General features: G+C 36.3%; 2 long non-coding RNA genes across 2 annotated transcripts; both read left to right on the top strand.

Moving 5' to 3' along the window:
* Nucleotides 1–3,808: 3,808 nt before the first annotated feature.
* LOC147522765 (uncharacterized) lies at nt 3,809–5,043 on the top strand. The gene is made up of 5 exons (XR_015195586.1): nt 3,809–3,933; nt 4,002–4,379; nt 4,480–4,575; nt 4,682–4,799; nt 4,976–5,043. It is a non-coding gene; the product is annotated as an uncharacterized LOC147522765 (long non-coding RNA).
* Nucleotides 5,044–6,919: 1,876 nt separating this feature from the next.
* Nucleotides 6,920–7,969, top strand: LOC147522764 (uncharacterized). Its single transcript, XR_015195585.1, has 2 exons — nt 6,920–7,058; nt 7,436–7,969. It is a non-coding gene; the product is annotated as an uncharacterized LOC147522764 (long non-coding RNA).
* Nucleotides 7,970–8,380: the final 411 nt, after the last annotated feature.

Raw genomic sequence — 8,380 nt, 5'->3', positions numbered from 1 at the left:
GACCAACAGGGGGCAACAACGGACCCATGGAGATACGGTTCCACCATTTATAATACTGATCAGCAGTCTGCTCAACAACAAAAGAAAACGCATTTGGCCAAGGACCACCACTGCCATGAACTTCATGAACTTGAGTTCTACTCCATGACTTCGCATCACTAACATCTGGTATGGGAGCACATGGAACTCCATAATGTCCAGTCAATTGTCTCCAACATCTGCCGCCACAAGCGGTTACCAACTTTTGCGACATGCGGCAAAAATAACTCGTGGACGTGACAAAACACAAGCATCTTTGCCGCATAACCGATCGTCAAAGGTAGTCGAAAACGCCAAGGTCTCCACTCAATAGATGACAATGATCTAATATCAATCTGAGCACGAGCCATACACACATTATTTCTAATATACTGCCTCTATTATGAGTCAAGTGAGGCCCTGACCAACTAGCAAATCTAGGGCGAGTATCAGCAATCATGTCTATGTTAGGGCAAAGACAACGGAAGTACTCATAAAACCAAATCTCCAAAAGTCTTGTGAATCCTGCAATCTAAGGACTTATACTTCCAAATTAATGTCTGTGAAGATTTGTCTAACGCCGCTATCAATGTGGCATATACTGAGCTACCAAGGTTATAATCTCTCATATTATACAAATAAAAACATAAGCATAATATCCCCCGCGTACCGTAGAATGACCATTTGGAAACAAAACATGCCTAATAAAAAACATCAAAAAAGCCCTAACATACACATCATCGCCCTCACTACCAGGTAGAATAGTCAAAGCTAACTCCGCTCGTGTATTAGGATCCAAGAGAGGTTCCATATATGCAGTCTTAATATAAGATAGCTTAATACCAGAAGAATCATAAGCATCCGCCTCCAAGCGAGGAAAATGAGTAAGCATACTACCAATGTTCTCATAATTTGTGTTAAAAGGTATCGGTTGGCCTATACCGATACTCAACCCAGAAATCATGGTGAAGTCTAGTGGTGTGAACTCTAACTCCGCACAAGAAAAATAAAATATATGAGTTGTATTCCACCATCTTTCTACTAAAGCTATGACCATTGTCCAATCAGCCTTCTCATAATCAACATCAACCAAAAGACCCAAAGGTGTACCAAACTCTTAATAACCTTCCACCACTCTCTAATACCAAGTAAAGCCGATCTAACTCGGTAGTCAATAACTTGTTGATATTATGAAAAAAAAAATAATGCGTATAAGATAAATAATTAATTGGTCCAACTCAACTAAGTAATGCATAATATTCAAAATATTTAATCAAAACTAATTAATTACCTGAGAATTAGCCACTACACTCGACACGTGTTTTGTATCACGTGTAGAAGACACAACTTGCATATCAAGTGTTTCATCGGGATTAAATTTCCAATCGAAGTCGTTCAATTGATACTCAAGTACATAGGGATGTCTATCAGTCGGTGTGACATCCTCAGCTTCTTCTCCCCCACCGTCTTGTACTTCATCGTTCTTCTCCCCCATCGGCTTGTACTTCATCGCCAATGTCGTTTGTGTACTGCCAATACTCTTCGTCATCACCGTCGAAAGGTTGAAAATGATCCATTTAAAATTTCAAGAGTTTAGGTAGGTTTTTTTTTTTTTACTAAGGAGAGGGTTTATGAATTGAGAGAAAAGTTAAAAATGAATTAACTGCGCGGCTTTGGTCCTGTTTATATAGATATAGCACGCTGTATTGAGAACACCGACCGCGTGGGCTTAGGCCTTTACGATGGGCTTCAGTGCGCGGTGTTGAGAAAGCCCAGTGGGCTTTATGGCGCAGTTTATCCAAAACCGCGTCATTTGATGTTGAAAATTTGATGTCTCTCCTAAAGTTGGTTGGTGTTTTTTTGGTTTGGTGTTTAATTTGGTTCTAAAATTTGGTGTTTTCTTGGTTTCTCTCCTAAAGATGCTCTAACTGGCATTGATATTATATTTCTACCAATTTGAAATAATAACGTGTAAAGTTAACTAGGATCGTATTTATTTATTGCAAGTAAATATTTATTAGTGAAAAAATGTTTTTTGAAAAAATAACCATGTTTGATCTCCATTTTTCTAAAAAGTAGTTTTTCACCCAAAAATATTTATTGGTCCAAAAAACATGTTTTAGGATAAGGGGACAAAACTGAAAAGAACAAAATTCCGAAATAACAAACTAAAAAACCCACCCTCATTTCAAAAACACTCTCAAAAGACAATAGTTGACTTTTGTCTGAAAAAGACAATAGTACCATGGTATGCACATGTGTTGGTGCATACCACCTTAGGTATGCACAGACGTCAGTGCATACCAAACATCACATAGAAAATGGTATGCACAAGTGTCAATGCATACCACCTCTTGGTTCTTATGCACAAGGATGTCAATGCATCAAATGTCAATGGTATACCAAACATCACCACCTCTTCGAAAATGGTATGCATTATGTCGGTCATACCAAACATCACAAAGAAAATGGTATGCACAAGTATTAGTGAATATATCACCTCTTGGTATGAGAGGTATGCACAGACGTCAGTGCATACCAAACATTACAAAGAAAATGGTATGCACAAGTGTCAGTGCATACCACCTCTTGGTATGCGAAGTATGCACAAGCTTCTGTGCATACCAAACATATAAGGGTCAAATTCGAAAGAGTAAAAAATAAAAAAGTCAAGTCTGCCCTTATTAATAATTAAAACGAGAAATCTGGTTTTTCTAGTAGTTATAAGCCAAAAAATGTCCTTATTAATAGTTTCAAAACCCAACTGTCCTAGACTATGACTAAAATTGAAAATTGGGCCTTTTGGCTTATTTCTTGTTAGGATAAATAGCAAAAACTTGTTTTTCAAGTTAATAAACTGTCTTTTTGGGGATTTCTCACTTTGGTCGCTTAAGGCAAATGAACTGCCCTGGATGTTTTAGTACTAAATGACGCAATATGCAGAAATATGTCGAGAAATATTACACGAAATGTGTTGGTCTGATAAAATAGCTTTCAAGAAAAATCACAGCCAAATATGTTTATTTAAAAATTGTTTTTAGAATAAATATTTTTTTAGAAAAATATTTTTTAAGAAAAAATGAGATCTAAACACCCACTTAAAATTAACACTAAATGGAAAATATATATGGTGGTCCTCACATCTCTACTAGTAGTAATACCTATAACTATTATGGACCCTTAAATTCATCCGGGTATTTTTCTTACGCATAATACCCCTGATGAATACTTAAATAAAAAACACTTATATAATATTTAGAAGGGTTATTTTGTCTTTTTCACTCTTTGCAAATTTAATGTACCGATTTTGTCTTTAAATTAAAGTATTGTTTAACACTTTTGAATGGGAGTAATTGGTCATTCCATGTGGTGGTTGATTAAAATTTTAAATCCACGCCTCTATTTTGAATTGTACGCAAAATAAATATAATTAATTAGCTATTTAATTAGCAACTTAATTACCCTTTAATTTCCATTAATACCGATTGACCAACGGTTTCTCTCCATCTAAAAAAAAATCGGTCCATCGTCTCTCACCCTTCTCTCCATCTCCCAAACCCACCAATTCTTAGATGTTGAGGGAATTCTTAAAAAAAAAAAAAAAATGCAGTGTTTGTTTGTTGAGGGAATTTTCCCTCCTATGTGAGAATCTTAATGAGATATTAAGGGTTACATGGAAAATTTTCTGGTGGACACCCACTTCTCTACATAATTTTTGTGGGAATTTTCTCTTAGGAGGGCATGTGGAATTTTCCATGGGAGCATCCGAGGATGGTGAACTTTTCTCAGACATGCTTCTATCTCATGAAGTTCTCCCCTAAAATTGTCGGTTGTTTGTAATCAATAGAATGAATTTCATGAACGGAGAGTTTAATTTCGATGGAGGGGGTGAATAGACATGGACATCTCAACTAGGTATTTTTTTTTTCGTCTGTTTCCTTTTTCTTTGTAGTTGACTAATCCGTTGATTTTCTCATCTTCAGGGAACTTGCACTTGATGGTCTATTTCTCTGGAAAGATGATTCCCGATCCATGAATAGAACTTCCAAAATTGAATATCCTAAGATCAGAGACATGCTAGATTATATTTCCAAGCAACAACCAAAATTAAGGGATTCTTCTCAAACAAGGGAAGAACTTCTTTTTCCATCAAATATGTTTGTGGTGATGATTAAATTTTTACTCGGGGCCTTCGAGGCAGATTTTCAGCAACTTGATTCTCATGGAGGAACATCGAGTTCCAAATATCTGTTGATACATTGTGTCTGTTATTAGAACGTGGTTTGGCTTTTGAGGGTTCTTTAGAGTTGCATGCCACAGCTTCCAAAGCACTGATTTCTGTTCCTTTCAATATGCCTGAGGTTAATTTCACACAAAGCCACATTCATCTTTTGCCTTTTGTTTACTTCTCCCAGTGATTCCTCTGACTTTCTTCTCTTGGTTTTTGAATGACACCATTAGTTTTCTTGCCCTCACAAGACACAACCTTAATACCTGAAATTTCTATCAATCACGTCAGTATCAACATCAGATGATTGAGATCTTCTTTTAATTTTGGTAAGCATTATATGTACTGGAATGAAGAAAAGTGGGTGCATCTGTCTTTCTATTTACTGACTGTTCAAAAATATTAAACTGATATGGATTTTTGGTGTATTTAAAGTACATAATCTTCCACCGGGGCATTGGGATTGATGGCACAGCCGATTACTTTTTCATGGATCGGAGAAAGTGGATGTGATAGTCTCGCGTTTATCTACGTGGCTTCTTAGAATAACAAGGTAAGTTGTTTGTTTTGTACATGGAAACACCAATTATTCTCACATCCATTGTGACTTTTATTTTCCTTAAATCAATGTTGTTCTATTACATTTTGATGTTGGGTCCTTGAATTATTGCATTTTCAGTGTATGTTTGTTGTAATATTTGTGTAAATTGGATTTTTGGTTTGATTCAGGTGGTAAGTGCCCTGTAGAATGGTTGGAGAATAGGATAATAAGGAATTGGTCAACACGCATTTCTCTGCTCTCCTTCTTCGCCCTCTTTGCGTTAATTAATGCTATACCATTTTGTGATTCATTACAGCTTAGTTTGGTCTATGGTAAGTTCTCACCACTTTGCTTTGTATTAGTGATTAGTAGTGAGCAAGTTGCTTTGTACTTGGACAATCTACATTAAGGTACTTCATAGTTTATATAAGTAATTTTTAGGCTTTGAGCTAAAATCAATGTCAAATATACTACGATTTAGATTAGCTTTGGCCTGCAATTTTTTAGTAAATGGAAAGAATTTAAGAGCATAGATTACTCATAAGAAACATATGGCTGATTAACCCAAATTTCAACAACTCCGACAACCTTTGTTGGATGAAGTAGGATTGCCTTCTTATTACTCAATCTTAACATGCTAAAACCAATTGCAGGTGCAATTTTTTCTTTCCATGGGTTGTCAAGACACCCCACCACCACCACACACACACACACACACACACACACACACACACACACTCAACAACCACAACCAACAACAAGTTTTACCGGTTCCTCGACATGTCCGCCAAGTTCTCTGTAAATTAGATATAGCCTCGAAAACCAAGGCCCAACTGCTATGAGAACTTCATATAAGGTGTGGAAACAAGGGCAAATAGAAAAAGATCATTTCGAAGGGATGAGCCAGATTGATTAACAAGTATTAGTTTATTATAGGATTTGAATTCTTAGACAACTTCAACTCATCTATAACTCAACTTCGGTACAAACTTAATGCACATAAGTTTTTTACTAAAAGACCAGTTTTGTACTAAATGTAAACTCATCTATTTTTTCTCTCTTTTGATGGATCTGTAAATTTATGTATTGGTGTGCCTCATTGTACGTTTGGTGTTATGCCTGATCGAGTGTGAAAGGACCTTAGTGATTTGTTGTATTGCTACAAGCTTGGTCACTAAGGTACAGTGATTTGTTGTATTGCTATAAGGAGCAATGGGCAACATTTTAGGATATAGTACTATTGTTTGAGCTTAAGGTGCATTAGGATTATATTAGGTTTGAAGCACGATATTTTTTGCATCCAATATTTCTGCTAACTTTTATATCTATTTTCATCATGAGTGCTACACAAGTTGCACATGAGTTCTAAGGTTGTAGTAGTTGGTTATACAATATTTTCCTTGGAGAATGGATATCTAGAGGAATAACAACTATGCACCTGCTGACAATGGTCAAGTTGGTCCCACACATCTAATGAAGGTTTTGGTGGAAAAGATTTAAGATGACATACAATAAGACACAAAGGAGTCACCAAGCACCTTGGCTGGTATGGTCAATACACTCACTCATTTTATTTTAATTATTAAAAGAAACTTTTATTCCTTAATCCCCTTTTAATTTTTATCCCCCGTGAAGGAGGAATCAAACCTAAGACCTTGGGCCTAACCTCCCAAGTCTTAAGCAGTAAACCACTAGAAACCTTCTAGCTCTGTTGTTGTGAGTTAAACATTGTTGTTTAGTGATGAGTTATAGATGAGTTAAAGATGCTTTACTAAATTCAATATTATATTTGTGAGTGGCTCATCTAGGTGAACGCTTAAATTATGGACGCTGCTGAAGAGAAAAGACTGCTTTCTCAATCAAATGAGACGACACTGTGGAAAACCATTCCAATATTAACATCATGTTTGGTGCTTTGAATCTGCCGAGCATACAAATCCAACACACTCAATATTTGGGCAAGTGTTAGTGTACCACACCGCCTTTGGGCACTAAACGGTTGCATAGGAATCTCGTGTATATATCTCACCCTTTTATCGTGTTCCTCGACGTCTCATCATCAACAACTTAGTTTATAAACTATGCACATCAATTGACAATTTATCTGTATTCATCATGTTATTTCTGCAGGTGTACTAATGCAATATCATTTGCTTTTGAGAATTTACCATGTCATATACTAAACGCTCATTTAGTCCCAAGTAAAGCGATAAAGATGCTACACTGGATGAAACCATTGACTACATCAATTATTTGCAGCTTCAAGCTAAGGTTGGCTTTTACCTTTCATTAATTATTTATCTTTATTCTAAGCTAAGGTTGGGCAGCGACACATGTAAAGTTCAGTATTGCTGAGTTTTTTACTGCATTAACAAGCTGCTTTTGGTACTTCTCAAATTCCATGGAGCTGAGAATATCATTGTAAGCCAGTAAGATCTATATTATGATCATTTTCTTGACCAAATTGTTATTTTTCTTTTCATGTTGTTTGTGTGATTTTATGAATAGTAAGGGTTTAAGTAAGAGTATGATGGTGGATATATGCGTCAAACTCTAACAATCTTATGACCATGTACCATGTACAACTTGCTTAATTACGTACAACTCTGTATAGTCTTTATTCTAACCATTTACTAATAACAATGAAGGAAGCTTTGCCTGAGGGGTTTAAAGATAGCATCAGTGAAAGAGGGGAAGTTCATGTAGACTGGGTCCAAGAAGAACTTATCCTGAGTCACCCTTTAGTGGGTTGTTTTGTGAGTCATTGTGCCTTTGTGTCTATGTGGGAATCCTTGGTGAACACTTGCCAGATAATTTGGTGCCCCATGCTGGGGATCAATTTGTAAATGCCAAGTTTATGACTAGAGAACTAAAGGTGGTTGTGGCCGTAGATGGGAGGGAATAACTGAGGATCGGAAGATGGTTGGTTTACAAAGGAGAGTATGTGCAAAACAGTGAAGTTGGTGAAGAAGTCAGGGCCAACCACCACAAGTGGAAAGATTTTCTGTTAAGTGAAGGGCTTGAGTCATCATATATTTTGACAATTTCTTCATCAAGTGGCAATGATGTATAGCCCAACAAGAAAGTGTACATAAACCTTCTCCTACTTTTGTCTGTAATATTTTGCAACTTCTAATTATATGTCAATTAGGAATTCTGTACACGATGTTTTAATTTGCAAATCTCCTTTTTTTTTTCCAATAAGAAACTTACTCATTGAGCAATGAGAAATTTTTTTTTCATACATCTTGAAACCAAAAAAGGCTTACTATAATCTGGTTAATTAGTCGTTAAATAATATAGATAATGGCATATTGTCGAATGGTGATAATTTTTGAATTTTTGAATGGTGTTTTGTGAGTCATTGTGGCTATGTGGGAATCCTTGGTGAACACTTGCCAGATAGTTTGGTGCCCCATGCTGGGGATCAATTTGTAAATGCCAAGTTATGACTAGAGAACTAAAGGTGGTTGTGGCCGTAGATGGGAGGGAATAACTGAGGATCGGAAGATGGTTGGTTTACAAAGGAGAGTATGTGCAAAACAGTGAAGTTGGTGAAGAAGTCAGGGCCAACCACCACAAGTGGAAAGATT

The sequence above is a fragment of the Coptis chinensis genome, chromosome 1, assembly GCF_015680905.1.
Source record: "Coptis chinensis isolate HL-2020 chromosome 1, ASM1568090v1, whole genome shotgun sequence".
Taxonomy (NCBI): Eukaryota; Viridiplantae; Streptophyta; class Magnoliopsida; order Ranunculales; family Ranunculaceae; genus Coptis; species Coptis chinensis.
This window is presented reverse-complemented; position numbering and strand designations above follow the sequence as displayed.